General features: G+C 42.8%; 52 non-coding genes across 52 annotated transcripts; all 52 read left to right on the top strand.

The window, feature by feature from the left end:
* The first annotated feature begins 153 nt into the window (after positions 1-153).
* On the top strand, positions 154-225 carry Trnaw-cca. Its single transcript has one exon. It is a non-coding gene; the product is annotated as a tRNA-Trp (tRNA).
* Positions 226-590: 365 nt separating this feature from the next.
* Positions 591-662, top strand: Trnaw-cca. The gene has a single exon. It is a non-coding gene; the product is annotated as a tRNA-Trp (tRNA).
* Positions 663-737: 75 nt separating this feature from the next.
* Positions 738-809, top strand: Trnaw-cca. The gene has a single exon. It is a non-coding gene; the product is annotated as a tRNA-Trp (tRNA).
* Positions 810-1,340: 531 nt separating this feature from the next.
* On the top strand, positions 1,341-1,412 carry Trnaw-cca. Its single transcript has one exon. It is a non-coding gene; the product is annotated as a tRNA-Trp (tRNA).
* Positions 1,413-1,924: 512 nt separating this feature from the next.
* Trnaw-cca lies at positions 1,925-1,996 on the top strand. Its single transcript has one exon. It is a non-coding gene; the product is annotated as a tRNA-Trp (tRNA).
* A 512-nt stretch (positions 1,997-2,508) lies between these two features.
* Positions 2,509-2,580, top strand: Trnaw-cca. Its single transcript has one exon. It is a non-coding gene; the product is annotated as a tRNA-Trp (tRNA).
* Positions 2,581-2,653: 73 nt separating this feature from the next.
* On the top strand, positions 2,654-2,725 carry Trnaw-cca. Its single transcript has one exon. It is a non-coding gene; the product is annotated as a tRNA-Trp (tRNA).
* A 220-nt stretch (positions 2,726-2,945) lies between these two features.
* Positions 2,946-3,017, top strand: Trnaw-cca. The gene has a single exon. It is a non-coding gene; the product is annotated as a tRNA-Trp (tRNA).
* Positions 3,018-3,670: 653 nt separating this feature from the next.
* Positions 3,671-3,742, top strand: Trnaw-cca. Its single transcript has one exon. It is a non-coding gene; the product is annotated as a tRNA-Trp (tRNA).
* A 220-nt stretch (positions 3,743-3,962) lies between these two features.
* Trnaw-cca lies at positions 3,963-4,034 on the top strand. Its single transcript has one exon. It is a non-coding gene; the product is annotated as a tRNA-Trp (tRNA).
* A 75-nt stretch (positions 4,035-4,109) lies between these two features.
* Trnaw-cca lies at positions 4,110-4,181 on the top strand. Its single transcript has one exon. It is a non-coding gene; the product is annotated as a tRNA-Trp (tRNA).
* A 530-nt stretch (positions 4,182-4,711) lies between these two features.
* On the top strand, positions 4,712-4,783 carry Trnaw-cca. Its single transcript has one exon. It is a non-coding gene; the product is annotated as a tRNA-Trp (tRNA).
* Positions 4,784-5,148: 365 nt separating this feature from the next.
* Trnaw-cca lies at positions 5,149-5,220 on the top strand. Its single transcript has one exon. It is a non-coding gene; the product is annotated as a tRNA-Trp (tRNA).
* Positions 5,221-5,295: 75 nt separating this feature from the next.
* Trnaw-cca lies at positions 5,296-5,367 on the top strand. Its single transcript has one exon. It is a non-coding gene; the product is annotated as a tRNA-Trp (tRNA).
* Positions 5,368-5,587: 220 nt separating this feature from the next.
* Positions 5,588-5,659, top strand: Trnaw-cca. Its single transcript has one exon. It is a non-coding gene; the product is annotated as a tRNA-Trp (tRNA).
* A 75-nt stretch (positions 5,660-5,734) lies between these two features.
* On the top strand, positions 5,735-5,806 carry Trnaw-cca. The gene has a single exon. It is a non-coding gene; the product is annotated as a tRNA-Trp (tRNA).
* Positions 5,807-6,338: 532 nt separating this feature from the next.
* Positions 6,339-6,410, top strand: Trnaw-cca. The gene has a single exon. It is a non-coding gene; the product is annotated as a tRNA-Trp (tRNA).
* Positions 6,411-6,775: 365 nt separating this feature from the next.
* Trnaw-cca lies at positions 6,776-6,847 on the top strand. Its single transcript has one exon. It is a non-coding gene; the product is annotated as a tRNA-Trp (tRNA).
* A 366-nt stretch (positions 6,848-7,213) lies between these two features.
* On the top strand, positions 7,214-7,285 carry Trnaw-cca. Its single transcript has one exon. It is a non-coding gene; the product is annotated as a tRNA-Trp (tRNA).
* A 1,128-nt stretch (positions 7,286-8,413) lies between these two features.
* Trnac-gca lies at positions 8,414-8,485 on the top strand. Its single transcript has one exon. It is a non-coding gene; the product is annotated as a tRNA-Cys (tRNA).
* A 363-nt stretch (positions 8,486-8,848) lies between these two features.
* Positions 8,849-8,920, top strand: Trnaw-cca. Its single transcript has one exon. It is a non-coding gene; the product is annotated as a tRNA-Trp (tRNA).
* Positions 8,921-9,638: 718 nt separating this feature from the next.
* On the top strand, positions 9,639-9,710 carry Trnaw-cca. Its single transcript has one exon. It is a non-coding gene; the product is annotated as a tRNA-Trp (tRNA).
* Positions 9,711-10,344: 634 nt separating this feature from the next.
* Trnaw-cca lies at positions 10,345-10,416 on the top strand. The gene has a single exon. It is a non-coding gene; the product is annotated as a tRNA-Trp (tRNA).
* Positions 10,417-11,050: 634 nt separating this feature from the next.
* Trnaw-cca lies at positions 11,051-11,122 on the top strand. Its single transcript has one exon. It is a non-coding gene; the product is annotated as a tRNA-Trp (tRNA).
* Positions 11,123-11,403: 281 nt separating this feature from the next.
* Trnaw-cca lies at positions 11,404-11,475 on the top strand. Its single transcript has one exon. It is a non-coding gene; the product is annotated as a tRNA-Trp (tRNA).
* A 1,070-nt stretch (positions 11,476-12,545) lies between these two features.
* Trnaw-cca lies at positions 12,546-12,617 on the top strand. Its single transcript has one exon. It is a non-coding gene; the product is annotated as a tRNA-Trp (tRNA).
* A 281-nt stretch (positions 12,618-12,898) lies between these two features.
* Trnaw-cca lies at positions 12,899-12,970 on the top strand. The gene has a single exon. It is a non-coding gene; the product is annotated as a tRNA-Trp (tRNA).
* Positions 12,971-13,540: 570 nt separating this feature from the next.
* Positions 13,541-13,612, top strand: Trnaw-cca. Its single transcript has one exon. It is a non-coding gene; the product is annotated as a tRNA-Trp (tRNA).
* Positions 13,613-13,977: 365 nt separating this feature from the next.
* On the top strand, positions 13,978-14,049 carry Trnaw-cca. The gene has a single exon. It is a non-coding gene; the product is annotated as a tRNA-Trp (tRNA).
* Positions 14,050-14,267: 218 nt separating this feature from the next.
* Trnar-ccg lies at positions 14,268-14,339 on the top strand. The gene has a single exon. It is a non-coding gene; the product is annotated as a tRNA-Arg (tRNA).
* An 838-nt stretch (positions 14,340-15,177) lies between these two features.
* Trnaw-cca lies at positions 15,178-15,249 on the top strand. The gene has a single exon. It is a non-coding gene; the product is annotated as a tRNA-Trp (tRNA).
* A 363-nt stretch (positions 15,250-15,612) lies between these two features.
* On the top strand, positions 15,613-15,684 carry Trnaw-cca. The gene has a single exon. It is a non-coding gene; the product is annotated as a tRNA-Trp (tRNA).
* Positions 15,685-16,110: 426 nt separating this feature from the next.
* On the top strand, positions 16,111-16,182 carry Trnaw-cca. Its single transcript has one exon. It is a non-coding gene; the product is annotated as a tRNA-Trp (tRNA).
* Positions 16,183-16,545: 363 nt separating this feature from the next.
* Positions 16,546-16,617, top strand: Trnaw-cca. The gene has a single exon. It is a non-coding gene; the product is annotated as a tRNA-Trp (tRNA).
* A 220-nt stretch (positions 16,618-16,837) lies between these two features.
* On the top strand, positions 16,838-16,909 carry Trnaw-cca. The gene has a single exon. It is a non-coding gene; the product is annotated as a tRNA-Trp (tRNA).
* A 426-nt stretch (positions 16,910-17,335) lies between these two features.
* On the top strand, positions 17,336-17,407 carry Trnaw-cca. Its single transcript has one exon. It is a non-coding gene; the product is annotated as a tRNA-Trp (tRNA).
* A 591-nt stretch (positions 17,408-17,998) lies between these two features.
* On the top strand, positions 17,999-18,070 carry Trnaw-cca. The gene has a single exon. It is a non-coding gene; the product is annotated as a tRNA-Trp (tRNA).
* A 526-nt stretch (positions 18,071-18,596) lies between these two features.
* Positions 18,597-18,668, top strand: Trnaw-cca. Its single transcript has one exon. It is a non-coding gene; the product is annotated as a tRNA-Trp (tRNA).
* Positions 18,669-19,293: 625 nt separating this feature from the next.
* Trnaw-cca lies at positions 19,294-19,365 on the top strand. Its single transcript has one exon. It is a non-coding gene; the product is annotated as a tRNA-Trp (tRNA).
* Positions 19,366-19,541: 176 nt separating this feature from the next.
* Trnaw-cca lies at positions 19,542-19,613 on the top strand. Its single transcript has one exon. It is a non-coding gene; the product is annotated as a tRNA-Trp (tRNA).
* An 834-nt stretch (positions 19,614-20,447) lies between these two features.
* Trnaw-cca lies at positions 20,448-20,519 on the top strand. Its single transcript has one exon. It is a non-coding gene; the product is annotated as a tRNA-Trp (tRNA).
* A 374-nt stretch (positions 20,520-20,893) lies between these two features.
* Positions 20,894-20,965, top strand: Trnaw-cca. The gene has a single exon. It is a non-coding gene; the product is annotated as a tRNA-Trp (tRNA).
* A 582-nt stretch (positions 20,966-21,547) lies between these two features.
* Positions 21,548-21,619, top strand: Trnaw-cca. Its single transcript has one exon. It is a non-coding gene; the product is annotated as a tRNA-Trp (tRNA).
* A 590-nt stretch (positions 21,620-22,209) lies between these two features.
* Trnaw-cca lies at positions 22,210-22,281 on the top strand. Its single transcript has one exon. It is a non-coding gene; the product is annotated as a tRNA-Trp (tRNA).
* A 376-nt stretch (positions 22,282-22,657) lies between these two features.
* Trnaw-cca lies at positions 22,658-22,729 on the top strand. Its single transcript has one exon. It is a non-coding gene; the product is annotated as a tRNA-Trp (tRNA).
* A 625-nt stretch (positions 22,730-23,354) lies between these two features.
* Positions 23,355-23,426, top strand: Trnaw-cca. Its single transcript has one exon. It is a non-coding gene; the product is annotated as a tRNA-Trp (tRNA).
* A 176-nt stretch (positions 23,427-23,602) lies between these two features.
* Positions 23,603-23,674, top strand: Trnaw-cca. The gene has a single exon. It is a non-coding gene; the product is annotated as a tRNA-Trp (tRNA).
* Positions 23,675-24,508: 834 nt separating this feature from the next.
* Trnaw-cca lies at positions 24,509-24,580 on the top strand. The gene has a single exon. It is a non-coding gene; the product is annotated as a tRNA-Trp (tRNA).
* Positions 24,581-24,954: 374 nt separating this feature from the next.
* Positions 24,955-25,026, top strand: Trnaw-cca. The gene has a single exon. It is a non-coding gene; the product is annotated as a tRNA-Trp (tRNA).
* A 279-nt stretch (positions 25,027-25,305) lies between these two features.
* Positions 25,306-25,377, top strand: Trnaw-cca. The gene has a single exon. It is a non-coding gene; the product is annotated as a tRNA-Trp (tRNA).
* A 582-nt stretch (positions 25,378-25,959) lies between these two features.
* Positions 25,960-26,031, top strand: Trnaw-cca. Its single transcript has one exon. It is a non-coding gene; the product is annotated as a tRNA-Trp (tRNA).
* Positions 26,032-26,621: 590 nt separating this feature from the next.
* Trnaw-cca lies at positions 26,622-26,693 on the top strand. The gene has a single exon. It is a non-coding gene; the product is annotated as a tRNA-Trp (tRNA).
* Positions 26,694-26,730: the final 37 nt, after the last annotated feature.

Here is a 26,730-nt window from a genome sequence, read left to right as displayed (position 1 = left end):
GCACAGTTGACTCCGTGGCGCAATGGTAGCGCGTCTGACTCCAGATCAGAAGGTTGCGTTTTCAAATCACGTCGTGGTCAGTTTTTGTTTTCGATTTTCTAATTCACCAAAATTCTGAATTGGTAACAAACATGCAACATGCTTAGCACTGTTGACTCCGTGGCGCAATGGTAGCGCGTCTGACTCCAGATCAGAAGGTTGCGTGTTCAAATCACGTCGGGGTCAGTTTCTGTTTTCGTTTTTCTAATTCACCAAAATTCTAAATACGTAACAAATCTGCAACATGCTTAGCACGGTTGACTCCGTGGCGCAATGGTACCGCGTCTGACTCCAGATCAGAAGGTTGCTTGTTCAAATCACGTCGGGGTCAGTTTCTATTTTCCTTTTTCTATGCTCATCCAAATTCTGAGAAGACAAAAATATTTTTGAAATGGTAACCACCGTTGACTCCGTGGCGCAATGGTAGCGCTTCTCACTCCAGATCAGAAGGTTGCGTTTTCAAATCACGTCGGGGTCAGTTTCTGTTTTTGATTTTCTAATTCACCAAAATTCTAAATACGTAACAAATCTGCAACATGCGTAGCACAGTTGACTCCGTGGCGCAATGGTAGCGCGTCTGACTCCAGATCAGAAGGTTGCGTGTTCAAATCACGTCGGGGTCAGTTTCTATTTTCCTTTTTCTATGCTCATCCAAATTCTGAGCAGACAAAAATATTTTTAAAATGGTAACCACAGTTGACTCCGTGGCGCAATGGTAGCGCGTCTGACTCCAGATCAGAAGGTTGCGTGTTCAAATCACGTCGGGGTCAGTATCTATTTTCCTTTTTCTATGCTCATATAAATTCTGAGCAGATAAAAAGATTTTTAAAATGGTAACAACCGTTGACTCCGTGGCGCAATGGTTGCGCTTCTCACTCCAGATCAGAAGGTTGTGTTTTCAAATCACGTCGGGGTCAGTTTCTGTTTTCGATTTTCTAAATCACTAAAATTCTGAAAAGGTAACAAAATTGCAACATGCTTAGCAGGGTTGACTCCGTAGCGCAATTGTACCGCGTCTGACTCCAGATCAGAAGTTTGCGTGTTCAAATCACGTCGGGGTCAGTTTCTTTTTTTTTTCTTTTTCTAATTCACCAAAATTCTAAATACATAACAAATTTGCAAAATGCTTAGCACAGTTGACTCCGTGGCGCAATGGTAGCGCGTCAGAGAAAAATATTTTTACAATGCTAACCACAGTTGACTTCGTGGGGCAATTGTAGCGCTTCGCACTCCAGATCAGAAGGTTGCGTTTTAAAATCACGTCGTAGTCAGTTTCTGTTTTCGATTTTGTTAGCACAGTTGACTTCGTGGCGCAATGGTAGCGCGTCTGACTCCAGATCAGAAGGTTGCGTGTTCAAATCACGTCGGGGTCAGTTTCTGTTTTCTTTTTTCCAATTCACCAAAATTCTAAATACGTAACAAATCTGCAAAATGCTTAGCACAGTTGACTCCGTGGCGCAATGGTAGCGCGTCTGACTCCAGATCAGAAGGTTGCGTGTTCAAATCTAGTCGGGGTCAGTTTCTATTTTCCTTTTTCTATGTTTATCCAAATTCTGAGCAGATAAAAATATTTTTAAAATGGTCACCACCGTTGACTCCGTGGCGCAATGGTAGCGCTTCTTACTCCAGATCAGAAGGTTGCGTTTTCAAATCACGTCGTGGTCAGTTTTTGTTTTCGATTTTCTAATTCACCAAAATTCTGAATTGGTAACAAACATGCAACATGCTTAGCACTATTGACTCCGTGGCGCAATGGTAGCGCGTCTGACTCCAGATCAGAAGGTTGCGTGTTCAAATCTTGTCGGGGTCAGTTTCTATTTTCCTTTTTCTATGCTCATCCAAATTCTGAGCAGATAAAAATATTTTTAAAATGGTCACCACCGTTGACTCCGTGGCGCAATGGTAGCGCTTCTTACTCCAGATCAGAAGGTTGCGTGTTCAAATCACGTCGGGGTCAGTTTCTGTTTTCTTTTTTCCAATTCACCAAAATTCTAAATACGTAACAAATCTGCAAAATGCTTAGCACAGTTGACTCCGTGGCGCAATGGTAGCGCGTCTGACTCCAGATCAGAAGGTTGCGTGTTCAAATCTAGTCGGGGTCAGTTTCTATTTTCCTTTTTCTATGTTCATCCAAATTCTGAGCAGATAAAAATATTTTTAAAATGGTCACCACCGTTGACTCCGTGGCGCAATGGTAGCGCTTCTTACTCCAGATCAGAAGGTTGCGTTTTCAAATCACGTCGTGGTCAGTTTTTGTTTTCGATTTTCTAATTCACCAAAATTCTGAATTGGTAACAAACATGCAACATGCTTAGCACTATTGACTCCGTGGCGCAATGGTAGCGCGTCTGACTCCAGATCAGAAGGTTGCGTGTTCAAATCTTGTCGGGGTCAGTTTCTATTTTCCTTTTTCTATGCTCATCCAAATTCTGAGCAGATAAAAATATTTTTAAAATGGTCACCACCGTTGACTCCGTGGCGCAATGGTAGCGCTTCTTACTCCAGATCAGAAGGTTGCGTGTTCAAATCACGTCGGGGTCAGTTTCTGTTTTCTTTTTTCCAATTCACCAAAATTTTAAATACGTAACAAATCTGCAAAATGCTCAGCACAGTTGACTCCGTGGCGCAATGGTAGCGCGTCTGACTCCAGATCAGAAGGTTGCGTGTTCAAATCACGTCGGGGTCAGTTTCTATTTTCCTTTTTCTATTCTCATCCAAATTCTGAGCAGATAAAAATATTTTTAAAATGGTCACCACCGTTGACTCCGTGGCGCAATGGTAGCGTTTCTTACTCCAGATCAGAAGGTTGCGTTTTCAAATCACGTCGTGGTCAGTTTTTGTTTTCGATTTTCTAATTCACCAAAATTCTGAATTGGTAACAAACATGCAACATGCTTAGCACTATTGACTCCGTGGCGCAATGGTAGCGCGTCTGACTCCAGATCAGAAGGTTGCGTGTTCAAATCACGTCGGGGTCAGTTTCTGTTTTCGATTTTCTAAATCACAAAAATTCTGAAAAGGTAACAAAATTGTAACATGCTTATCAGGGGTGACTCCGTGGGGCAATGGTACCGCGTCTGACTCCAGATCAGAAGGTTGCGTGTTCAAATCACGTCGGGGTCAGTTTCTGTTTTCGATTTTCTAAATCACCAAAATTCTGAAAAGGCAACAAAATTGCAACATGCTTAGCACTGTTGACTACGTGGCGCAATGGTAGCGCGTCTGACTCCAGATCAGAAGGTTGCGTGTTCAAATCACGTCGGGATCAGTTTCTGTTTTCTTTTTTCCAATTCACCAAAATTCTAAATACCTAACAAATCTGCAACATGCTTAGCACTGTTGACTCCGTGGCGCAATGGTAGCGCGTCTGACTCCATATCAGAAGGTTGCGTTTTCAAATCACGTCGGGGTCAGTTTCTGTTTTCGATTTTCTAAATCACAAAAATTCTGAAAAGGTAACAAAATTGCAACATGCTTAGCAGGGGTGACTCCGTGTCGCAATGGTACAGCATCTTACTCCAGATCAGAAGGTTGCGTGTTCAAATCACGTCGGGGTCAGTTTCTGTTTTCTTTTTTCAAATTCACCAAAATTCTAAATACGTAACAAATCTGCAAAATGCGTAGCACAGTTGACTCCGTGGCGCAATGGTAGCGCGTCTGACTCCAGATCAGAAGGTTGCGTGTTCAAATCACGTCGGGGTCAGTTTCTATTTTCCTTTTTCTATGCTCATCCAAATTCTGAGAAGACAAAAATATTTTTGAAATGGTAACCACCGTGGACTCCGTGGCGCAATAATAGCGCTTCTCACTCCAGATCAGAAAATTTCGTTTTCAAATCACGTCGGGGTCAGTTTCTGTTTTTGATTTTCCAATTCACCAAAATTCTAAATACGTAACAAATCTGCAAAATGCGTAGCACAGTTGACTCCGTGGCGCAATGCTAGCGCGTCTGACTCCAGATCAGAAGGTTGCGTGTTCAAATCACGTCGGGGTCAGTTTCTATTTTCCTTTTTCTATGCTCATCCAAATTCTGAGCAGACAAAAATATTTTTAAAATGGTAACCACAGTTGACTCCATGGTGCAATGGTAGCGCGTCTGACTCCAGATCAGAAGGTTGCGTGTTCAAATCACGTCGGGGTCAGTTTCTATTTTCCTTTTTCTATGCTCATCCAAATTCTGAGCAGATAAAAAGATTTTTAAAATGGTAACAACCGTTGACTCCGTGGCGCAATGGTTGCGCTTCTCACTCCAGATCAGAAGGTTGTGTTTTCAAATCACGGCGGGGTCAATTTCTGTTTTCGATTTTCTAAATCACTAAAATTCTGAAAAGGTAACAAAATTGCAACATGCTTAGCAGGGTTGACTCCGTAGCGGAATTGTACCGCGTCTGACTCCAGATCAGAAGTTTGCGTGTTCAAATCACGTCGGGGTCAGTTTCTTTTTTTTTCTTTTTCTAATTCACCAAAATTCTAAATACATAACAAATCTGCAAAATGCTTAGCACAGTTGACTCCGTGGCGCAATGGTAGCGCGTCAGAGAAAAAGATTTTTACTATGCTAACCACAGTTGACTTCGTGGGGCAATTGTAGCGCTTCGCACTCCAGATCAGAAGGTTGCGTTTTCAAATCACGTCGTAGTCAGTTTCTGTTTTCGATTTGCTTAGCACAGTTGACTCCGTGGCGCAATGGTACCGCGTCTGACTCCAGATCAGAAGGTTGCGTGTTCAAATCACGTCGGGGTCAGTTTCTGTTTTCTTTTTTCCAATTCACCAAAATTCTAAATACGTAACAAATCTGCAAAATGCATAGCACAGTTGACACCGTGGCGCAATGGTAGCGCGTCTGACTCCAGGTCAGAAGGTTGCGTGTTAAAATCACGTCGTGGTCAGTTTCTATTTTCATTTTTCTATGCTCATCCAAATTCTGAGCAGACAAAAATATTTTTAAAATGGTAACCACCGTTGACTCCGTGGCGCAATGGTAGCGCTTCTCACTCCAGATCAGAAGGTTGCGTTTTCAAATCACGTCGGGGTCAGTTTCTGTTTTTGATTTTCTAATTCACCAAAATTCTAAATACGTAACAAATCTGCAAAATGCCTAGCACAGTTGACTCCGTGGCGCAATGGTAGCGCGTCTGACTCCAGATCAGAAGGTTGCGTGTTCAAATCACGTCGGGGTCAGTTTCTTTTTTCCTTTTTCTATGCTCATCCAAATTCTAAGCAGACAAAAATATTTTTAAAATGGTAACCACAGTTGACTCCGTGGCGCAATGGTAGCGCGTCTGACTCCAGATCAGAAGGTTGCGTGTTCAAATCACGTCGGGGTCAGTTTCTATTTTCCTTTTTCTATGCTCATCCAAATTCTGAGAAGACAAAAATATTTTTGAAATGGTAACCACCGTTGACTCCGTGGCGCAATGGTAGCGCTTCTCACTCCAGATCAGAAGGTTGCGTTTTCAAATCACGTCGGGGTCAGTTTCTGTTTTTGATTTTCTAATTCACCAAAATTCTAAATACGTAACAAATCTGCAAAATGCGTAGCACAGTTGACTCCGTGGCGCAATGGTAGCGCGTCTGACTCCAGATCAGAAGGTTGCGTGTTCAAATCACGTCGGGGTCAGTTTCTTTTTTCCTTTTTCTATGCTCATCCAAATTCTGAGCAGACAAAAATATTTTTAAAATGGTAACCACAGTTGACTCCATGGCGCAATGGTAGCGCGTCTGACTCCAGATCAGAAGGTTGCGTGTTCAAATCACGTCGGGGTCAGTTTCTATTTTCCTTTTTCTATGCTCATCCAAACTCTGAGCAGATAAAAAGATTTTTAAAATGGTAACAACCGTTGACTCCTTGGCGCAATGGTTGCGCTTCTCACTCCAGATCAGAAGGTTGTGTTTTCAAATCACGTCGGGGTCAATTTCTGTTTTCGATTTTCTAAATCACTAAAATTCTGAAAAGGTAACAAAATTGCAACATGCTTAGCAGGGTTGACTCCGTAGCGCAATTGTACCGCGTCTGAGTCCAGATCAGAAGTTTGCGTGTTCAAATCACGTCGGGGTCAGTTCCTTTTTTTTTTTCGTTTTCTAATTCACCAAAATTCTAAATACATAACAAATCTGCAAAATGCTTAGCACAGTTGACTCCGTGGCGCAATGGTAGCGCGTCAGAGAAAAAGATTTTTACTATGCTAACCACAGTTGACTTCGTGGGGCAATTGTAGCGCTTCGCACTCCAGATCAGAAGGTTGCGTTTTCAAATCACGTCGTAGTCAGTTTCTGTTTTCGATTTGCTTAGCACAGTTGACTCCGTGGCGCAATGGTAGCGCGTCTGACTCCAGATCAGAAGGTTGCGTGTTCAAATCACGTCGGGGTCAGTTTCTGTTTTCTTTTTTCCAATTCACCAAAATTCTAAATACGTAACAAATCTGCAAAATGCATAGCACAGTTGACACCGTGGCGCAATGGTAGCGCGTCTGACTCCAGGTCAGAAGGTTGCGTGTTCAAATCACGTCGTGGTCAGTTTCTATTTTCCTTTTTCTATGCTCATCCAAATTCTGAGCAGACAAAAATATTTTTAAAATGGTAACCACCGTTGACTCCGTGGCGCAATGGTAGCGCTTCTCACTCCAGATCAGAAGGTTGCGTTTTCAAATCACGTCGGGGTCAGTTTCTGTTTTTGATTTTCTAATTCACCAAAATTCTAAATACGTAACAAATCTGCAAAATGCCTAGCACAGTTGACTCCGTGGCGCAATGGTAGCGCGTCTGACTCCAGATCAGAAGGTTGCGTGTTTAAATCACGTCGGGGTCAGTTTCTTTTTTCCTTTTTCTATGCTCATCCAAATTCTGAGCAGACAAAAATATTTTTAAAATGGTAACCACAGTTGACTCCGTGGCGCAATGGTAGCGCGTCTGACTCCAGATCAGAAGGTTGCGTGTTCAAATCACTTGGGGTCAGTTTCTATTTTGCTTTATCTATGCTCATCTAATTTCTGAGCAGATAAAAAGATTTTTAAAATGGTAACAACCCTTGACTCCGTGGCGCAATGGTTGCGCTTCTCGCTCCAGATCAGAAGGTTGCCTTTTCAAATCACGTCAGGGTCAGTTTCTGTTTTTGATTTTCTAATTCACCAAAATTCTGAATTGGTAACAAACATGCAACATGCTTAGCACTATTGACTCCGTGGCGCAATGGTAGCGCGTCTGACTCCAGATCAGAAGGTTGCGTGTTCAAATCACGTCGGGGTCAGTTTCTGTTTTCGTTTTTCTAATTCACCAAAATTCTAAATACGTAACAAATCTGCAACATGATTAGCACGGTTCACTCCGCGGCGCAATGGTAGTGCGTCGGATAAAAAGATTATTAAAATGCTAACCACAGTTGACTAAGTGGGACAATGGTAGCGATTCTCACTCCAGATCAGAAGGTTGCGTTTTCAAATCACGTCGGCGTCAGTTTCTATTTTCGATTTTCTAAATCACAAAAATTCTGAATTGGTAAAAAAATCGCAACATGCTTAGCAGGGTTGACTCCGTGGGGCAATGGTACTGCGTCTGACTCAAGATCAGAAGGTTGCGTTTTCAAATCACGTTGGGGTCAGTTTCTGTTTTTGATTTTCTAAATCACAAAAATTCTGAAAAGGTAACAAAATTGCAACATGCTTAGCACTGTTGACTCCGTGGCGCAATGGTACCACTTCTGACTCCAGATCAGAAGGTTGCGTGTTCAAATCACGTCGGGGTCAGTTTCTGTTTTCTTTTTTCCAATTCACCAAAATTCTAAATACGTAACAAATCTGCAACATGCTTAGCACGGTTGACTCCGTGGCGCAATGGTAGCGCGTCTGATAAAAAGATTTTTAAAATGCTAACCACAGTTGACTCCGTGGCGCAATGGTAGCGCTTCTCACTCCAGATCAGAAGGTTGCGTTTTCAAATCACGTCGGGGTCAGTTTCTGTTTTCGTTTTTCTAATTCACCAAAATTCTGAAAAGGTAACAAAATTGCAACATGCTTAGCAGGGGTGACTCCGTGGCGCAATGGTAGCGCGTGTGACTCCAGATCAGAAGGTTGAGTGTTCAAATCACGTCGGGGTCAGTTTCTATTTTCCTTTTTCTATGCTCATCCAAATTTTGAGCAGATAAAAAGATTTTTAAAATGGTAACCACCGGTTACTCCGTGGCGCAATGGTACCGCGTCTGTCTCCAGATCAGGCGGTTGCGTGTTCAAATCACGTCGGGGTCAGTTTCTGTTTTCCTTTTTCTAATTCACCAAAAATCTAAATACGTAACAAATCTGGAACATGCTTAGCACGGTTGACACCGTGGCGCAATTGTAGCGCGTCAGATAAAAAGATTTTTAAAATGCTAACCACCGTTGACTCCGTGGCGCAATGGTAGCGCTTCTCACTGCAGATCAGAAGGTTGCGTTTTCAAATCACGTCGGGGTCAGTTTCTGTTTTCGATTTTCTAAATCACAAAAATTCTGAATTGGTAACAAAATCGCAACATGCTTAGCAGGGTTGACTCCGTGGGGCAATGGTACCGCGTCTGACTGAAGATCAGAAGGTTGCGTTTTCAAATCACGTCGGGGTCAGTTTCTGTTTTTGATTTTCTAAATCACAAAAATTCTGAAAAGGTAACAAAATTGCAACATGCTTAGTAGGGGTGACTCCGTGGGGCAATGGTAGCGATTCTCACTCCAGATCAGAAGGTTGCGTGTTCAAATCACGTCCGGGTCAGTTTCTGTTTTCGATTTTCTAAATCACTAAAATTCTGAAAAGGTAACAAAATTGCAACATGCTGAGCACTGTTGACTCCGTGGCGCAATGATAGCGCGTTTGACTCCAGATCAGAAGGTTGCGTGTTCAAATCACGTCGGGGTCAGTTTTTATTTTCCTTTTTCTATGCTCATCCAAATTCTGAGCAGATAAAAATAATTTTAAAATGGTAACCACCGTTGACTCCGTGGCCCAATGGTAGCGCTTCTCACTCCAGATCAGAAGGTTGCGTTTTCAAATCACGTCGGGGTCAGTTTCTGTTTTCGATTTTCTAAATCACAAAAATTCTGAAAAGGTAACAAAATTGCAACATTTTTAGTAGGGGTCACTCCGTGGGGCAATGGTACCGCGTCTGACTCCAGATCAGAAGGTTGCGTTTTCAAATCACGTCGGGGTCAGTTTCTGTTTTCGATTTTCTAAATCACAAAAATTCTGAAAAGGTAACAAAATTGCAACATGCTTAGTAGGGGTGACTCCGTGGCGCAATGGTAGCGCGTCAGATAAAAAGATTTTTATAATGCTAACCACAGTTTACTCCGTGGCGCAATGGTAGCGCCTCTGACTCCAGATCAGAAGGTTGCGTGTTCAAACCACGTCGGGGTCAGTTTCTTTTTTCCTTTTTCTATGCTCATCCAAATTCTGAGCAGGTAAGAAGATTTTTAAAATGATAACCACAGTTGACTCCGTGGCGCAATGGTAGCGCTTCTCACTCCAGATCAGAAGGTTGCGTTTTCAAATAACGTCGCGGTCAGTTTCTGTTTTCGATTTTCTAATTCGCCAAAATTCTGAATTGGTAACAAACATGCAACATGCTTAGCACTGTTGACTCCGTGGCGCAATGGTAGCGCGTCTGACTCCAGATCAGAAGGTTGCGTGTTCAAATCACGTCGGGGTCAGTTTCTATTTTCCTTTTTCTATACTCATCCAAATTCTGAGCAGATAAAAATATTTTTAAAATGGTAACCACCGTTGACTCCGTGGCGCTATGGTAGCGCGTCAGATAAAAAGATTTTTAAAATGCTAACCACAGTTGACTCCGTGGCGCAATGGTAGCGCTTCTCACTCCAGATCAGAAGGTTGCGTTTTCAAATAACGTCGCGGTCAGTTTCTGTTTTCGATATTCTAATTCGCCAAAATTCTGAATTGGTAACAAACATGCAACATGCTTAGCACTGTTGACTCCGTGGCGCAATGGTAGCGCGTCAGATAAAAAGATTTTTATAATGCTAACCACAGTTTACTCCGTGGCGCAATGGTAGCGCCTCTGACTCCAGATCAGAAGGTTGCGTGTTCAAACCACGTCGGGGTCAGTTTCTTTTTTCCTTTTCCTATGCTCATCCAAATTCTGAGCAGGTAGGAAGATTTTTAAAATGCTAACCACAGTTGACTCCGTGGCGCAATGGTAGCGCTTCTCACTCCAGATCAGAAGGTTGCGTTTTCAAATAACGTCGCGGTCAGTTTCTGTTTTCGATTTTCTAATTCGCCAAAATTCTGAATTGGTAACAAACATGCAACATGCTTAGCACTGTTGACTCCGTGGAGCAATGGTAGCGCGTCTGACTCCAGATCAGAAGGTTGCGTGTTCAAATCACGTCGGGGTCAGTTTCTACTTTCCTTTTTCTATACTCATCCAAATTCTGAGCAGATAAAAATATTTTTAAAATGGTAACCACCGTTGACTCCGTGGCGCTATGGTAGCGCGTCAGATAAAAAGATTTTTAAAATGCTAACCACAGTTGACTCCGTGGCGCAATGGTAGCGCTTCTCACTCCAGATCAGAAGGTTGCGTTTTCAAATAACGTCGCGGTCAGTTTCTGTTTTCGATATTCTAATTCGCCAAAATTCTGAATTGGTAACAAACATGCAACATGCTTAGCACTGTTGACTCCGTGGCGCAATGGTAGCGCGTCAGATAAAAAGATTTTTATAATGCTAACCACAGTTTACTCCGTGGCGCAATGGTAGCGCCTCTGACTCCAGATCAGAAGGTTGCGTGTTCAAACCACGTCAAGGTCAGTTTCTTTTTTCCTTTTTCTATGCTCATCCAAATTCTGAGCAGGTAAGAAGATTTTTAAAATGCTAACCACAGTTGACTCCGTGGCGCAATGGTAGCGCTTCTCACTCCAGATCAGAAGGTTGCGTTTTCAAATAACGTCGCGGTCAGTTTCTGTTTTCGATTTTCTAATTCGCCAAAATTCTGAATTGGTAACAAACATGCAACATGCTTAGCACTGTTGACTCCGTGGCGCAATGGTAGCGCGTCTGACTCCAGATCAGAAGGTTGCGTGTTCAAATCACGTCGGGGTCAGTTTCTATTTTCCTTTTTCTATACTCATCCAAATTCTGAGCAGATAAAAATATTTTTAAAATGGTAACCACCGTTGACTCCGTGGCGCTATGGTAGCGCGTCAGATAAAAAGATTTTTAAAATGCTAACCACAGTTGACTCCGTGGCGCAATGGTAGCGCTTCTCACTCCAGATCAGAAGGTTGCGTTTTCAAATAACGTCGCGGTCAGTTTCTGTTTTCGATTTTCTAATTCGCCAAAATTCTGAATTGGTAACAAACATGCAACATGCTTAGCACTGTTGACTCCGTGGCGCAATGGTAGCGCGTCTGACTCCAGATCAGAAGGTTGCGTGTTCAAATCACGTCGGGGTCAGTTTCTATTTTCCTTTTTCTATGCTCATCCAAATTCTGAGAAGATAAAAATATTTTTTAAATGGTAACCACCGTTGACTCCGTGGCGCTATGGTAGCGCCTCAGATAAAAAGATTTTTAAAATGCTAACCACAGTTGACTCCGTGGGGCAATGGTGGCGATTCTCACTCCAGATCAGAAGGTTGCGTTTTCAAATCACGTCGGGGTCAGTTTCTGTTTTCGACTTTCTAAATCACTAAAATTCTGAAAAGGTAACAAAATTGCAACATGCTTAGCAGGGTTGACTCCGTGGCGCAATGGTACCGCGTCTGACTCCAGATCAGAAGGTTGCGTTTTCAAATCAGGTCGGGGTCAGTTTCTGTTTTCGATTTTCTAAATCACAAAAATTCTGAAAAGGTAACAAAATTGCAACATGCTTAGCAGGGGTGACTCCGTGGCTCAATGGTACCGCGTCTGACTCCAGATCAGAAGGTTGCGTGTTCAAATCACGTCGGGTCAGTTTCTGTTTTCGATTTTCTAAATCACAAAAATTCTAAAAAGGTAACAAAATTGCAACATGCTTAGCAGGGGTGACTCCTTGGGGCAATGGTAGCGCGTCTGACTCCAGATCAGAAGGTTGCGTGTTCAAATCACGTCGGGGTCAGTTTCTATTTTCCTTTTTCTATGCTCATCCAAATTCTGAGCAGATAAAAATATTTTTAAAATGGTAACCACCGTTGACTCCGTGGCGCAATGGTAGCGCGTCAGATAAAAAGATTTTTAAAATGCTAACCACAGTTTACTCCGTGGCGCAATGGTAGCGCCTCTGACTCCAGATCAGAAGGTTGCGTGTTCAAACCACGTCGGGGTCAGTTTCTTTTTTCCTTTTTCTATGCTTATCCAAATTCTGAGCAGGTAAGAAGATTTTTAAAATGCTAACCACAGTTGACTCCGTGGCGCAATGGTAGCGCTTCTCACCCCAGATCAGAAGGTTGCGTTTTCAAATAACGTCGCGGTCAGTTTCTGTTTTCGATTTTCTAATTCGCCAAAATTCTGAATTGGTAACAAACATGCAACATGCTTAGCACTGTTGACTCCGTGGCGCAATGGTAGCGCGTCTGACTCCAGATCAGAAGGTTGCGTGTTCAAATCACGTCGGGGTCAGTTTCTATTTTCCTTTTTCTATACTCATCCAAATTCTGGGCAGATAAAAATATTTTTAAAATGGTAACCACCGTTGACTCCGTGGCGCTATGGTAGCGCGTCAGATAAAAAGATTTTTAAAATGCTAACCACATTTGACTCCGTGGCGCAATGGTAGCGCTTCTCACTCCAGATCAGAAGGTTGCGTTTTCAAATAACGTCGCGGTCAGTTTCTGTTTTCGATTTTCTAATTCGCCAAAATTCTGAATTGGTAACAAACATGCAACATGCTTAGCACTGTTGACTCCGTGGCGCAATGGTAGCGCGTCTGACTCCAGATCAGAAGGTTGCGTGTTCAAATCACGTCGGGGTCAGTTTCTATTTTCCTTTTTCTATGCTCATCCAAATTCTGAGAAGATAAAAATATTTTTAAAATGGTAACCACCGTTGACTCCGTGGCGCTATGGTAGCGCGTCAGATAAAAAGATTTTTAAAATGCTAACCACAGTTGACTCCGTGGGGCAATGGTGGCGATTCTCACTCCAGATCGGAAGGTTGCGTTTTCAAATCACGTCGGGGTCAGTTTCTGTTTTCGACTTTCTAAATCACTAAAATTCTGAAAAGGTAACAAAATTGCAACATGCTTAGCAGGGTTGACTCCGTGGCGCAATGGTACCGCGTCTGACTCCAGATCAGAAGGTTGCGTTTTCAAATCACGTCGGGGTCAGTTTCTGTTTTCGATTTTCTAAATCACAAAAATTCTGAAAAGGTAACAAAATTGCAACATGCTTAGCAGGGGTGACTCCGTGGGGCAATGGTACCGCGTCTGACTCCAGATCAGAAGGTTGCGTGTTCAAATCACGTCGGGTCAGTTTCTGTTTTCCATTTTCTAAATCACAAAAATTCTAAAAAGGTAACAAAATTGCAACATGCTTAGCAGGGGTGACTCCGTGGGGCAATGGTAGCGCGTCTGACTCCAGATCAGAAGGTTGCGTGTTCAAATCACGTCGGGGTCAGTTTCTATTTTCCTTTTTCTATTCTCATCCAAATTCTGAGCAGATAAAAATATTTTTAAAATGGTAACCACCGTTGACTCCGTGGCGCAATGGTAGCGCTTCTCACTCCAGATCAGAAGCTTGCGTTTTCAAATCACGTCGTGGTCAGTTTCTGTTTTCGATTTTCTAAATCACAAAAATTCTGAAAAGGTAACAAAATTGCAACATGCTTAGCAGGGGTGACTCCGTGGGGCAATGGTACCGCGACTGACTCCAGATCAGAAGGTTGCGTTTTCAAATCACGTCGGGGTCAGTTTCTGTTTTCGATTTTCTAAATCACCAAAATTCTGAAAAGGTAACAAAATCGCAACATGCTTAGCAGGGGTGACTCCGTGGCGCAATGGTAGCGCGTCTGACTCCAGATCAGAAGGTTGCGTGTTCAAATCACGTCGGGGTCAGTTTCTGTTTTCTTTTTTCCAATTCACCAAAATTCTAAATACCTAACAAATCTGCAAAATGCTTAGCACAGTTGACTCCTTGGCGCAATGGTAGCGCTTCTCACTCCAGATCAGAAGGTTGCGTTTTCAAATCACGTCGTGGTCAGTTTTTGTTTTCTATTTTCTAATTCACCAAAATTCTGAATTGGTAACAAACATGCAACATGCTTAGCACTGTTGACTCCGTGGCGCAATGGTAGCGCGTCTGACTCCGAATCAGAAGGTTGCGTGTTCGAATCACGTCGGGGTCAGTTTCTGTTTTCCTTTTTCTAATTCACCAATATTCTAAATACGTAACAAATCTGCAACATGCTTAGCACGGTTGACTCCGTGGCGCAATGGTAGCGCGTCAGATAAAAAGATTTTTAAAATGCTAACCACAGTTTACTCCGTGGGGCAATGGTAGCGATTCTCACTCCAGATCAGAAGGTTGCGTTTTCAAATCACGTCGGGGTCAGTTTCTGTTTTCCTTTTTCTAATTCACCAATATTCTAAATACGTATCAAATCTGCAACATGCTTAGCACGGTTGACTCCGTGGCGCAATGGTAGCGCGTCAGATAAAAATATTTTTAAAATGCTAACCACAGTTTACTCCGTGGCGCAATGGTGGCGCCTCTGACTCCAGATCAGAAGGTTGCGTGTTCAAATCACGTCGGGGTCAGTTTCTTTTTTCCTTTTTCTATGCTCATCCAAATTCTGAGCAGATAAAAAGATTTTTAAAATGGTAACCACCGTTGACTCCGTGGCGCAATGGTAGCGCTTCTCACTCCAGATCAGAACGTTGCGTTTTCAAATCACGTCGCGGTCAGTTTCTGTTCTCGTTTTTCTAATTCACCAAAATTCTAAATACCTAACAAATCTGCAACATTCTTAGCACGGTTGACTTCGTGGCGCAATGGTAGCGCGTCAGATAAAAAGATTTTTAAAATGCTAACCACAGTTTACTCAGTGGGGCAATGGAGGCGATTCTCACTCCAGATCAGAAGGTTGCGTTTTCAAATCACGTCGGGGTCAGTTTCTGTTTTCGATTTTCTAAATCACAAAAATTCTGAAAAGGTAACAAAATTGCAACATGCTTAGCAGGTGTGACTCCGTGGCGCAATGGTACCGCGTCTGACTCCAGATCAGAAGGTTGCGTGTTCAAATCACGTCGGGGTCAGATTCTGTTTTCTTTTTTCCAATTCACCAAAATTCTAAATACGTAACAAATCTGCAAAATGCTTAGCGCAGTTGACTCCGTGGCGCAATGGTAGCACATCTGACTCCAGATCAGAAGGTTGCGTTTTCAAATCACGTCGGGGTCAGTTTCTGTTTTCTATTTTCTAAATCACAAAAATTTTGAAAAGGTAACAAAATTGCAACATGCTAAGCAGGGGTTACTCCGTGGGGCAATGATACCGCGTCTGACTCCAGATCAGAAGGTTGCGTGTTCAAATCACGTCGGGGTAAGTTTCTGTTTTCGATTTTCTAAATCACCAAAATTCTGAAAAGGTAACAAAATTGTAACATGCTTAGCAGGGGTGACTCCGTGGCGCAATGGTAGCGCGTCTGACTCCAGATCAGAAGGTTGCGTGTTAAAATCACGTCGGGGTCAGTTTCTATTTTCCTTTTTCTATGCTCATCCAAATTCTGAGCAGATATAAATATTTTTAAAATGGTAACCACCGTTGACTCCGTTGCGCAAAGGTAGCGCTTCTCACTCCAGATCAGAAGGTTGCGTTTTCAAATCACGTCGCGGTCAGTTTCTGTTTTCGTTTTTCTAATTCACCAAAATTCTAAATACCTAACAAATCTGCAACATTCTTAGCACGGTTGACTTCGTGGCGCAATGGTAGCGCGTCAGATAAAAAGATTTTTAAAATGCTAACCACAGTTTACTCAGTGGGGCAATGGAGGCGATTCTCACTCCAGATCAGAAGGTTGCGTTTTCAAATCACGTCGGGGTCAGTTTCTGTTTTCGATTTTCTAAATCACAAAAATTCTGAAAAGGTAACAAAATTGCAACATGCTTAGCAGGGGTGACTCCGTGGCGCAATGGTACCGCGTCTGACTCCAGATCAGAAGGTTGCGTGTTCAAATCACGTCGGGGTCAGATTCTGTTTTCTTTTTTCCAATTCACCAAAATTCTAAATACGTAACAAATCTGCAAAATGCTTAGCGCAGTTGACTCCGTGGCGCAATGGTAGCGCATCTGACTCCAGATCAGAAGGTTGCATTTTCAAATCAAGTCAGGGTCAGTTTCTGTTTTCGATTTTCTAAATCACAAAAATTTTGAAAAGATAACAAAATTGCAACATGCTAAGCAGGGGTTACTCCGTGGGGCAATGATGCCGCGTCTGACTCCAGATCAGAAGGTTGCGTGTTCAAATCACGTCGGGGTAAGTTTCTGTTTTCATATTTCTAAATCACCAAAATTCTGAAAAGGTAACAAAATTGTAACATGCTTAGCAGGGGTGACTCCGTGGCGCAATGGTAGCGCGTCTGACTCCAGATCAGAAGGTTGCGTGTTCAAATCACGTCGGGGTCAGTTTCTATTTTCCTTTTTCTATGCTCATCCAAATTCTGAGCAGATAAAAATATTTTTAAAATGGTAACCACCGTTGACTCCGTTGCGCAAAGGTAGCGCTTCTCACTCCAGATCAGAAGGTTGCGTTTTCAAATCACGTCGTGGTCAGTTTCTGTTTTCGATATTCTAATTCACCAAAATTCTGAATTGGTAACAAACATGCAACATGCTTAGCACTGTTGACTCCGTGGCGCAATGGTAGCGCTTCTGACTCCAGATCAGAAGGTTGCGTGTTCAAGTCATGTCGGGGTCAGTTTCTGTGTTCCGTTTTCTAATTCACCAATATTCTAAATACGTAACAAATCTGCAACATGCTTAGAACGGTTGACTCCGTGGCGCAATGGTAGCGCGTCAGATAAAAATATTTTTAAAATGCTAACCACAGTTTACTCCGTGGGGCAATGGAGGCGATTCTCACTCCAGATCAAAAGGTTGCGTGTTCAAATCACGTCCGGGTCAGTTTCTTTTTTCCTTTTTCTATGCTCATCCAAATTCTAAGCAGATAAAAATATTTTTAAAATGGTAACCACCGTTGACTCCGTGGCGCTATGGTAGCGCTTCTCACTCCAGATCAGAAGGTTGCGTTTTCAAATCACGTCGTGGTCAGTTTTTGTTTTCGATTTTTTAATTCACCAAAATTCTGAATTGGTAACAAACATGCAACATGCTTAGCACTGTTGACTCCGTGGCGCAATGGTAGCGCGTCTGACTCCAGATCAGAAGGTTGCGTGTTCAAATCACGTCGGGGTCAGTTTATGTTTTCCTTTTTCTAATTCACCAATATTCTAAATACGTAACAAATCTGCAACATGCTTAGTACGGTTGACTCCGTGTCGCAATGGTAGCGCGTCAGATAAAAATATTTTTAAAATGCTAACCACAGTTTACTCAGTGGGGCAATGGTAGCGATTCTCACTCCAGATCAAAAGGTTGCGTGTTCAAATCACGTCCGGGTCAGTTTCTGTTTTCCTTTTTCTAATTCACCAATATTCTAAATACGTGACAAATCTGCAAAATGCTTAGCACGGTTGACTCCGTGGCGCAATGGTAGCGCGTCTGACTCCAGATTAGAAGGTTGCGTGTTCAAATCATGACCGGGTCAGTTTCTTTTTTTTTTTCTTTTTCTAATTCACCAAAATTCTAAATACATAACAAATCGGCAAAATGCTTAGCACGGTTGACTCCGTGGCGCAATGGTAGCGCGTCAGAGAAAAAGATTTTTAAAATGCTAACCACAGTTGACTTCGTGGGGCAATTGTAGCGCTTTGCACTCCAGATCAGAAGGTTGCGTTTTCAAATCACGTCGTGGTCAGTTTCTGTTTTCGATTTGCTTAGCACAGTTGACTCCGTGGCGCAATGGTAGCGCGTCTGACTCCAGATCAGAAGGTTGCGTGTTCAAATCACGTCGGAGTCAGTTTCTGTCTTCGTTTTTCTAATTCACCAAAATTCTAAATACGTAACAAATCTGCAACATGCTTAGCACGGTTGACTCCGTGGCGCAATGGTAGCGCGTCAGATAAAAATATTTTTAAAATGCTAACCACAGTTGACTCAGTGGGGCAATGGTAGCGATTCTCACTCCAGATCAGAAGGTTGCGTTTTTAAATCACGTCGGGGTCAGTTTCTGTTTTCGATTTTCTAAATCAAAAAAATTCTGAAAAGGTAACAAAATTGCAACTTGCTTAGCAGGGGTGACTCCGTGGCGCAATGGTACCGCGTCTGACTCCAGATCAGAAGGTTGCGTGTTCAAATCACGTCGGGGTAAGTTTCTGTTTTCTTTTTTCCAATTCACCAAAATTCTAAGTACGTAACAAATCTGCAAAATGCTTAGCACAGTTGACTCCGTGGGGCAATTGTAGCGCTTCGCACTCCAGATCAGAAGGTTGCGTTTTCAAATCACGTCGTGGTCAGTTCCTGTTCTCGATTTGCTTAGCACAGTTGACTCCGTGGCGCAATGGTAGCGCGTCTGACTCCAGATCAGAAGGTTGCGTGTTCAAATCACGTCGGGGTCAGTTTCTGTTTTCTTTTTTCCAATTCACCAAAATTCTAAATACGTAACAAATCTGCAAAATGCTTAGCACAGTTGACTCCGTGGCGCAATGGTAGTGCGTCAGATAAAAAGATTTTTAAAATGCTAACCACAGTTGACTCAGTGGGGCAATGGTAGCGATTCTCACTCCAGATCAGAAGGTTGCGTTTTTAAATCACGTCGGGGTCAGTTTCCTTTTTCTATGCTCATCCACATTCTGAGCAGATAAAAAGATTTTTAAAATGCTAACCACAGTTGACTCCGTGGGGCAATTGTAGCGCTTCGCACTCCCAATCAGAAGGTTGCGTTTTCAAATCACGTCGTGGTCAGTTTCTGTTTTCGATTTGCTTAGCACAGTTGACTTAGTGGCGCAATGGTAGAGCGTCTGACTCCAGATCGGAAGGTTGCGTGTTCAAATCACGTCGGGGTCAGTTTCTATTTTCCTTTTTCTATGCTCATCCAAATTCTGAGCAGATAAAAATATTTTTAAAATGGTAACCACCGTTGACTCCGTGGCGCAATGGTAGCGCTTCACACTCCAGATCAGAAGGTTGTGTTTTCAAATCACGTCGGGGTCAGTTTCTGTTTTCGATTTGCTTAGCACAGTTGACTTAGTGGCGCAATGGTAGCGCGTCTGACTCCAGATCAGAAGGTTGCGTGTTCAAATCACGTCGGGGTCAGTTTCTATTTTCCTTTTTCTATTCTCATCCAAATTCTGAGCAGATAAAAATATTTTTAAATGGTAACCACCGTTGACTCCGTGGCGCAATGGTAGCGCTTCACACTCCAGATCAGAAGGTTGTGTTTTCAAATCACGTCGGGGTCAGTTTCTGTTTTCGATTTGCTTAGCACAGTTGACTTAGTGGCGCAATGGTAGCGCGTCTGACTCCAGATCAGAAGGTTGCGTGTTCAAATCACGTCGGGGTCAGTTTCTATTTTCCTTTTTCTATTCTCATCCAAATTCTGAGCAGATAAAAATATTTTTAAAATGGTAACCACCGTTGACTCCGTGGCGCAATGGTAGCGCTTCACACTCCAGATCAGAAGGTTGTGTTTTCAAATCACGTCGGGGTCAGTTTCTGTTTTCGATTTTCTAATTCACCAATAATCTAAATACGTAACAAATCTGCAACATGCTTAGCACGGTTGACTCCGTGGCACAATGGTAGCGCGTCAGATAAAAAGATTTTTAAAATGCTAACCACAGTTGACTCAGTGGGGCAATGGTAGCGATTCTCACTCCAGATCAGAAGGTTGCGTTTTCAAATCACGTCGGGGTCAGTTTACTTTTTCTATGCTCATCCACATTCTGAGCAGATAAAAAGATTTTTAAAATGCTAACCACAGTTGACTTCGTGGGGCAATTGTAGCGCTTCGCACTCCCAATCAGAAGGTTGCGTTTTCAAATCACGTCTTGGTCAGTTTCTGTTTTCGATTTGCTTAAAACAGTTGACTCCGTGGGGCAATGATAGCGATTTTCACTCCAAATCAAAAGGTTGCGTGTTCAAATCACGTCCGGGTCAGTTTCTTTTTTTTTCTTTTTCTAATTCACCAAAATTCTAAATACATAACAAATCTGCAAAATGCTTAGCACGGTTGACTCCGTGGCGCAATGGTAGCGCGTCAGAGAAAAAAGATTTTTAAAATGCTAACCACAGTTGACTTCGTGGGGCAATTGTAGCGCTTCGCACTCCAGATCAGAAAGTTGCGTTTTCAAATCACGTCGTGGTCAGTTCCTGTTTTCGATTTGCTTAGCACAGTTGACTCCGTGGCGCAATGGTAGCGCGTCTGACTCCAGATCAGAAGGTTGCGTGTTCAAATTACGTCGGGGTCAGTTTCTGTTTTCTTTTTTCCAATTCACCAAAATTCTAAATACGTAACAAATCTGCAAAATGCTTAGCACAGTTGACTCCTGGCGCAATGGTAGTGCGTCAGATAAAAAGATTTTTAAAATGCTAACCACAGTTGACTCAGTGGGGCAATGGTATCGATTCTCACTCCAGATCAGAAGGTTGCGTTTTCAAATCACGTCGGGGTCAGTTTCCTTTTTCTATGCTCATCCACATTCTGAGCAGATAAAAAGAATTTAAAATGCTAACCACAGTTGACTCCGTGAGGCAATTGTAGCGCTTCGCACTCCCAATCAGAAGGTTGCGTTTTCAAATCACGTCGTGGTCAGTTTCTGTTTTGGATTTGCTTAGCACAGTTGACTCCGTGGCGCAATGGTAGCGCGTCTGACTCCAGATCCGAAGGTTGCGTGTTCAAATCACGTCGGGGTCAGTTTCTGTTTTCGTTTTTCTAATTCACCAAAATTCTAAATACGTAACAAATCTGCAACATGCTTAGAACGGTTGACTACGTGGCGCAATGGTAGCGCATCAGATAAAAATATTTTTAAAATGGTAACCACCGTTGACTCCGTGGCGCAATGGTAGCCCTTCTCACTCCAGATCAGAAGGTTGTGTTTTCAAATCACGTCGGGGTCAGTTTCTGTTTTCGATTTTCTAATTCACCAATAATCTAAATACGTAACAAATCTGCAACATGCTTAGCACGGTTGACTCCGTGGCGCAATGGTAGCGCGTCAGATAAAAAGATTTTTAAAATGCTAACCACAGTTGACTCAGTGGGGCAATGGTAGCGATTCTCACTCCAGATCAGAAGGTTGCGTTTTCAAATCACGTGGTGGTCAGTTTCCTTTTTCTATGCTCATCCACATTCTGAGCAGATAAAAAGATTTTTAAAATGCTAACCACAGTTGACTCCGTGGGGCAATTGTAGCGCTTCGCACTCCCAATCAGAAGGTTGCGTTTTCAAACCACGTCGTGGTCAGTTTCTGTTTTCGATTTGCTTAGCACAGTTGACTCCGTGGCGCAATGGTAGCGCGTCTGACTCCAGATCAGAAGGTTGCGTGTTCAAATCACGTCGGGGTCAGTTTCTGTTTTCCTTTTTCTAATTCACCAATATTCTTAATACGTAACAAATCTGCAACATGCTTAGCACGGTTGACTCCGTGGCGCAATGGTAGCGCGTCAGATAAAAATATTTTTTAAATGCTAACCACAGTTTACTCCGTGGGGCAATGGTAGCGATTCTCACTCCAGATCAAAAGGGTGCGTGTTCAAATCACGTCTGGGTCCGTTTCTGTTTTCCTTTTTCTAATTCACCAATATTCTAAATACGTAACAAATCTGCAAAATGCTTAGCACGGTTGACTCCGTGGCGCAATGGTAGCGCGTCTGACTCCAGATCAGAAGGTTGCGTGTTCAAATCATGACCGGGTCAGTTTCTTTTTTTTTCTTTTTCTAATTCACCAAAATTCTAAATACATAACAAATCTGCAAAATGCTTAGCACGGTTGACTCCGTGGCGCAATGGTAGCGCGTCAGAGAAAAAAGATTTTTTAAATGATAACCACAGTTGACTTCGTGGGGCAATTGTAGCGCTTCGCACTCCAGATCAGAAGGTTGCGTTTTCAAATCACGTCGTGGTCAGTTCCTGTTTTCGATTTGCTTAGCACAGTTGACTCCGTGGCGCAATGGTAGCGCGTCTGACTCCAGATCAGAAGGTTGCGTGTTCAAATCACGTCGGGGTCAGTTTCTGTTTTCTTTTTTCCAATTCACCAAAATTCTAAATACGTAACAAATCTGCAAAATGCTTAGCACAGTTGACTCCGTGGCGCAATGGTAGTGCGTCAGATAAAAAGGTTTTTAAAATGCTAACCACAGTTGACTCAGTGGGGCAATGGTAGCGATTCTCACTCCAGTTGAGAAGGTTGCGTTTTCAAATCACGTCGGGGTCAGTTTCCTTTTTCTATGCTCATCCACATTCTGAGCAGATAAAAAGATTTTTAAAATGCTAACCACAGTTGACTCCGTGGGGCAATTGTAGCGCTTCGCACTCCAGATCAGAAGGTTGCGTTTTCAAATCACGTCGTGGTCAGTTCCTGTTCTCGATTTGCTTAGCACAGTTGACTCCGTGGCGCAATGGTAGCGCGTCTGACTCCAGATCAGAAGGTTGCGTGTTCAAATCACGTCGGGGTCAGTTTCTGTTTTCTTTTTTCCAATTCACCAAAATTCTAAATACGTAACAAATCTGCAAAATGCTTAGCACAGTTGACTCCGTGGCGCAATGGTAGTGCGTCAGATAAAAAGATTTTTAAAATGCTAACCACAGTTGACTCAGTGGGGCAATGGTAGCGATTCTCACTCCAGATCAGAAGGTTGCGTTTTTAAATCACGTCGGGGTCAGTTTCCTTTTTCTATGCTCATCCACATTCTGAGGAGATAAAAAGATTTTTAAAATGCTAACCACAGTTGACTCCGTGGGGCAATTGTAGCGCTTCGCACTCCCAATCAGAAGGTTGCGTTTTCAAATCACGTCGTGGTCAGTTTCTGTTTTCGATTTGCTTAGCACAGTTGACTTAGTGGCGCAATGGTAGAGCGTCTGACTCCAGATCGGAAGGTTGCGTGTTCAAATCACGTCGGGGTCAGTTTCTATTTTCCTTTTTCTATGCTCATCCAAATTCTGAGCAGATAAAAATATTTTTAAAATGGTAACCACCGTTGACTCCGTGGCGCAATGGTAGCGCTTCACACTCCAGATCAGAAGGTTGTGTTTTCAAATCACGTCGGGGTCAGTTTCTGTTTTCGATTTGCTTAGCACAGTTGACTTAGTGGCGCAATGGTAGCGCGTCTGACTCCAGATCAGAAGGTTGCGTGTTCAAATCACGTCGGGGTCAGTTTCTATTTTCCTTTTTCTATTCTTATCCAAATTCTGAGCAGATAAAAATATTTTTAAATGGTAACCACCGTTGACTCCGTGGCGCAATGGTAGCGCTTCACACTCCAGATCAGAAGGTTGTGTTTTCAAATCACGTCGGGGTCAGTTTCTGTTTTCGATTTGCTTAGCACAGTTGACTTAGTGGCGCAATGGTAGCGCGTCTGACTCCAGATCAGAAGGTTGCGTGTTCAAATCACGTCGGGGTCAGTTTCTATTTTCCTTTTTCTATTCTCATCCAAATTCTGAGCAGATAAAAATATTTTTAAAATGGTAACCACCGTTGACTCCGTGGCTCAATGGTAGCGCTTCACACTCCAGATCAGAAGGTTGTGTTTTCAAATCACGTCGGGGTCAGTTTCTGTTTTCGATTTTCTAATTCACCAATAATCTAAATACGTAACAAATCTGCAACATGCTTAGCACGGTTGACTCCGTGGCACAATGGTAGCGCGTCAGATAAAAAGATTTTTAAAATGCTAACCACAGTTGACTCAGTGGGGCAATGGTAGCGATTCTCACTCCAGATCAGAAGGTTGCGTTTTCAAATCACGTCGGGGTCAGTTTACTTTTTCTATGCTCATCCACATTCTGAGCAGATAAAAAGATTTTTAAAATGCTAACCACAGTTGACTTCGTGGGGCAATTGTAGCGCTTCGCACTCCCAATCAGAAGGTTGCGTTTTCAAATCACGTCTTGGTTAGTTTCTGTTTTCGATTTGCTTAAAACAGTTGACTCCGTGGGGCAATGATAGCGATTTTCACTCCAAATCAAAAGGTTGCGTGTTCAAATCACGTCCGGGTCAGTTTCTTTTTTTTTCTTTTTCTAATTCACCAAAATTCTAAATACATAACAAATCTGCAAAATGCTTAGCACGGTTGACTCCGTGGCGCAATGGTAGCGCGTCAGAGAAAAAAGATTTTTAAAATGCTAACCACAGTTGACTTCGTGGGGCAATTGTAGCGCTTCGCACTCCAGATCAGAAAGTTGCGTTTTCAAATCACGTCGTGGTCAGTTCCTGTTTTCGATTTGCTTAGCACAGTTGACTCCGTGGCGCAATGGTAGCGCGTCTGACTCCAGATCAGAAGGTTGCGTGTTCAAATTACGTCGGGGTCAGTTTCTGTTTTCTTTTTTCCAATTCACCAAAATTCTAAATACGTAACAAATCTGCAAAATGCTTAGCACAGTTGACTCCTGGCGCAATGGTAGTGCGTCAGATAAAAAGATTTTTAAAATGCTAACCACAGTTGACTCAGTGGGGCAATGGTATCGATTCTCACTCCAGATCAGAAGGTTGCGTTTTCAAATCACGTCGGGGTCAGTTTCCTTTTTCTATGCTCATCCACATTCTGAGCAGATAAAAAGAATTTAAAATGCTAACCACAGTTGACTCCGTGGGGCAATTGTAGCGCTTCGCACTCCCAATCAGAAGGTTGCGTTTTCAAACCACGTCGTGGTCAGTTTCTGTTTTCGATTTGCTTAGCACAGTTGACTCCGTGGCGCAATGGTAGCGCGTCTGACTCCAGATCAGAAGGTTGCGTGTTCAAATCACGTCGGGGTCAGTTTCTGTTTTCCTTTTTCTAATTCACCAATATTCTTAATACGTAACAAATCTGCAACATGCTTAGCACGGTTGACTCCGTGGCGCAATGGTAGCGCGTCAGATAAAAATATTTTTTAAATGCTAACCACAGTTTACTCCGTGGGGCAATGGTAGCGATTCTCACTCCAGATCAAAAGGGTGCGTGTTCAAATCACGTCTGGGTCCGTTTCTGTTTTCCTTTTTCTAATTCACCAATATTCTAAATACGTAACAAATCTGCAAAATGCTTAGCACGGTTGACTCCGTGGCGCAATGGTAGCGCGTCTGACTCCAGATCAGAAGGTTGCGTGTTCAAATCACGTCGGGGTCAGTTTCTGTTTTCGTTTTTCTAATTCACCAAAATTCTAAATACGTAACAAATCTGCAACATGCTTAGAACGGTTGACTACGTGGCGCAATGGTAGCGCATCAGATAAAAATATTTTTAAAATGGTAACCACCGTTGACTCCGTGGCGCAATGGTAGCCCTTCTCACTCCAGATCAGAAGGTTGTGTTTTCAAATCACGTCGGGGTCAGTTTCTGTTTTCGATTTTCTAATTCACCAATAATCTAAATACGTAACAAATCTGCAACATGCTTAGCACGGTTGACTCCGTGGCGCAATGGTAGCGCGTCAGATAAAAAGATTTTTAAAATGCTAACCACAGTTGACTCAAAGGGGCAATGGTAGCGATTCTCACTCCAGATCAGAAGGTTGCGTTTTCAAATCACGTGGTGGTCAGTTTCCTTTTTCTATGCTCATCCACATTCTGAGCAGATAAAAAGATTTTTAAAATGCTAACCACAGTTGACTCCGTGGGGCAATTGTAGCGCTTCGCACTCCCAATCAGAAGGTTGCGTTTTCAAACCACGTCGTGGTCAGTTTCTGTTTTCGATTTGCTTAGCACAGTTGACTCCGTGGCGCAATGGTAGCGCGTCTGACTCCAGATCAGAAGGTTGCGTGTTCAAATCACGTCGGGGTCAGTTTCTGTTTTCCTTTTTCTAATTCACCAATATTCTTAATACGTAACAAATCTGCAACATGCTTAGCACGGTTGACTCCGTGGCGCAATGGTAGCGCGTCAGATAAAAATATTTTTTAAATGCTAACCACAGTTTACTCCGTGGGGCAATGGTAGCGATTCTCACTCCAGATCAAAAGGGTGCGTGTTCAAATCACGTCTGGGTCCGTTTCTGTTTTCCTTTTTCTAATTCACCAATATTCTAAATACGTAACAAATCTGCAAAATGCTTAGCACGGTTGACTCCGTGGCGCAATGGTAGCGCGTCTGACTCCAGATCAGAAGGTTGCGTGTTCAAATCATGACCGGGTCAGTTTCTTTTTTTTTCTTTTTCTAATTCACCAAAATTCTAAATACATAACAAATCTGCAAAATGCTTAGCACGGTTGACTCCGTGGCGCAATGGTAGCGCGTCAGAGAAAAAAGATTTTTTAAATGATAACCACAGTTGACTTCGTGGGGCAATTGTAGCGCTTCGCACTCCAGATCAGAAGGTTGCGTTTTCAAATCACGTCGTGGTCAGTTCCTGTTTTCGATTTGCTTAGCACAGTTGACTCCGTTGCGCAATGGTAGCGCGTCTGACTCCAGATCAGAAGGTTGCGTGTTCAAATCACGTCGGGGTCAGTTTCTGTTTTCTTTTTTCCAATTCACCAAAATTCTA

The sequence above is a fragment of the Nematostella vectensis genome, chromosome 11 (assembly GCF_932526225.1).
Source record: "Nematostella vectensis chromosome 11, jaNemVect1.1, whole genome shotgun sequence".
Classification (NCBI taxonomy): domain Eukaryota; kingdom Metazoa; phylum Cnidaria; class Anthozoa; order Actiniaria; family Edwardsiidae; genus Nematostella; species Nematostella vectensis.
This window is presented reverse-complemented; position numbering and strand designations above follow the sequence as displayed.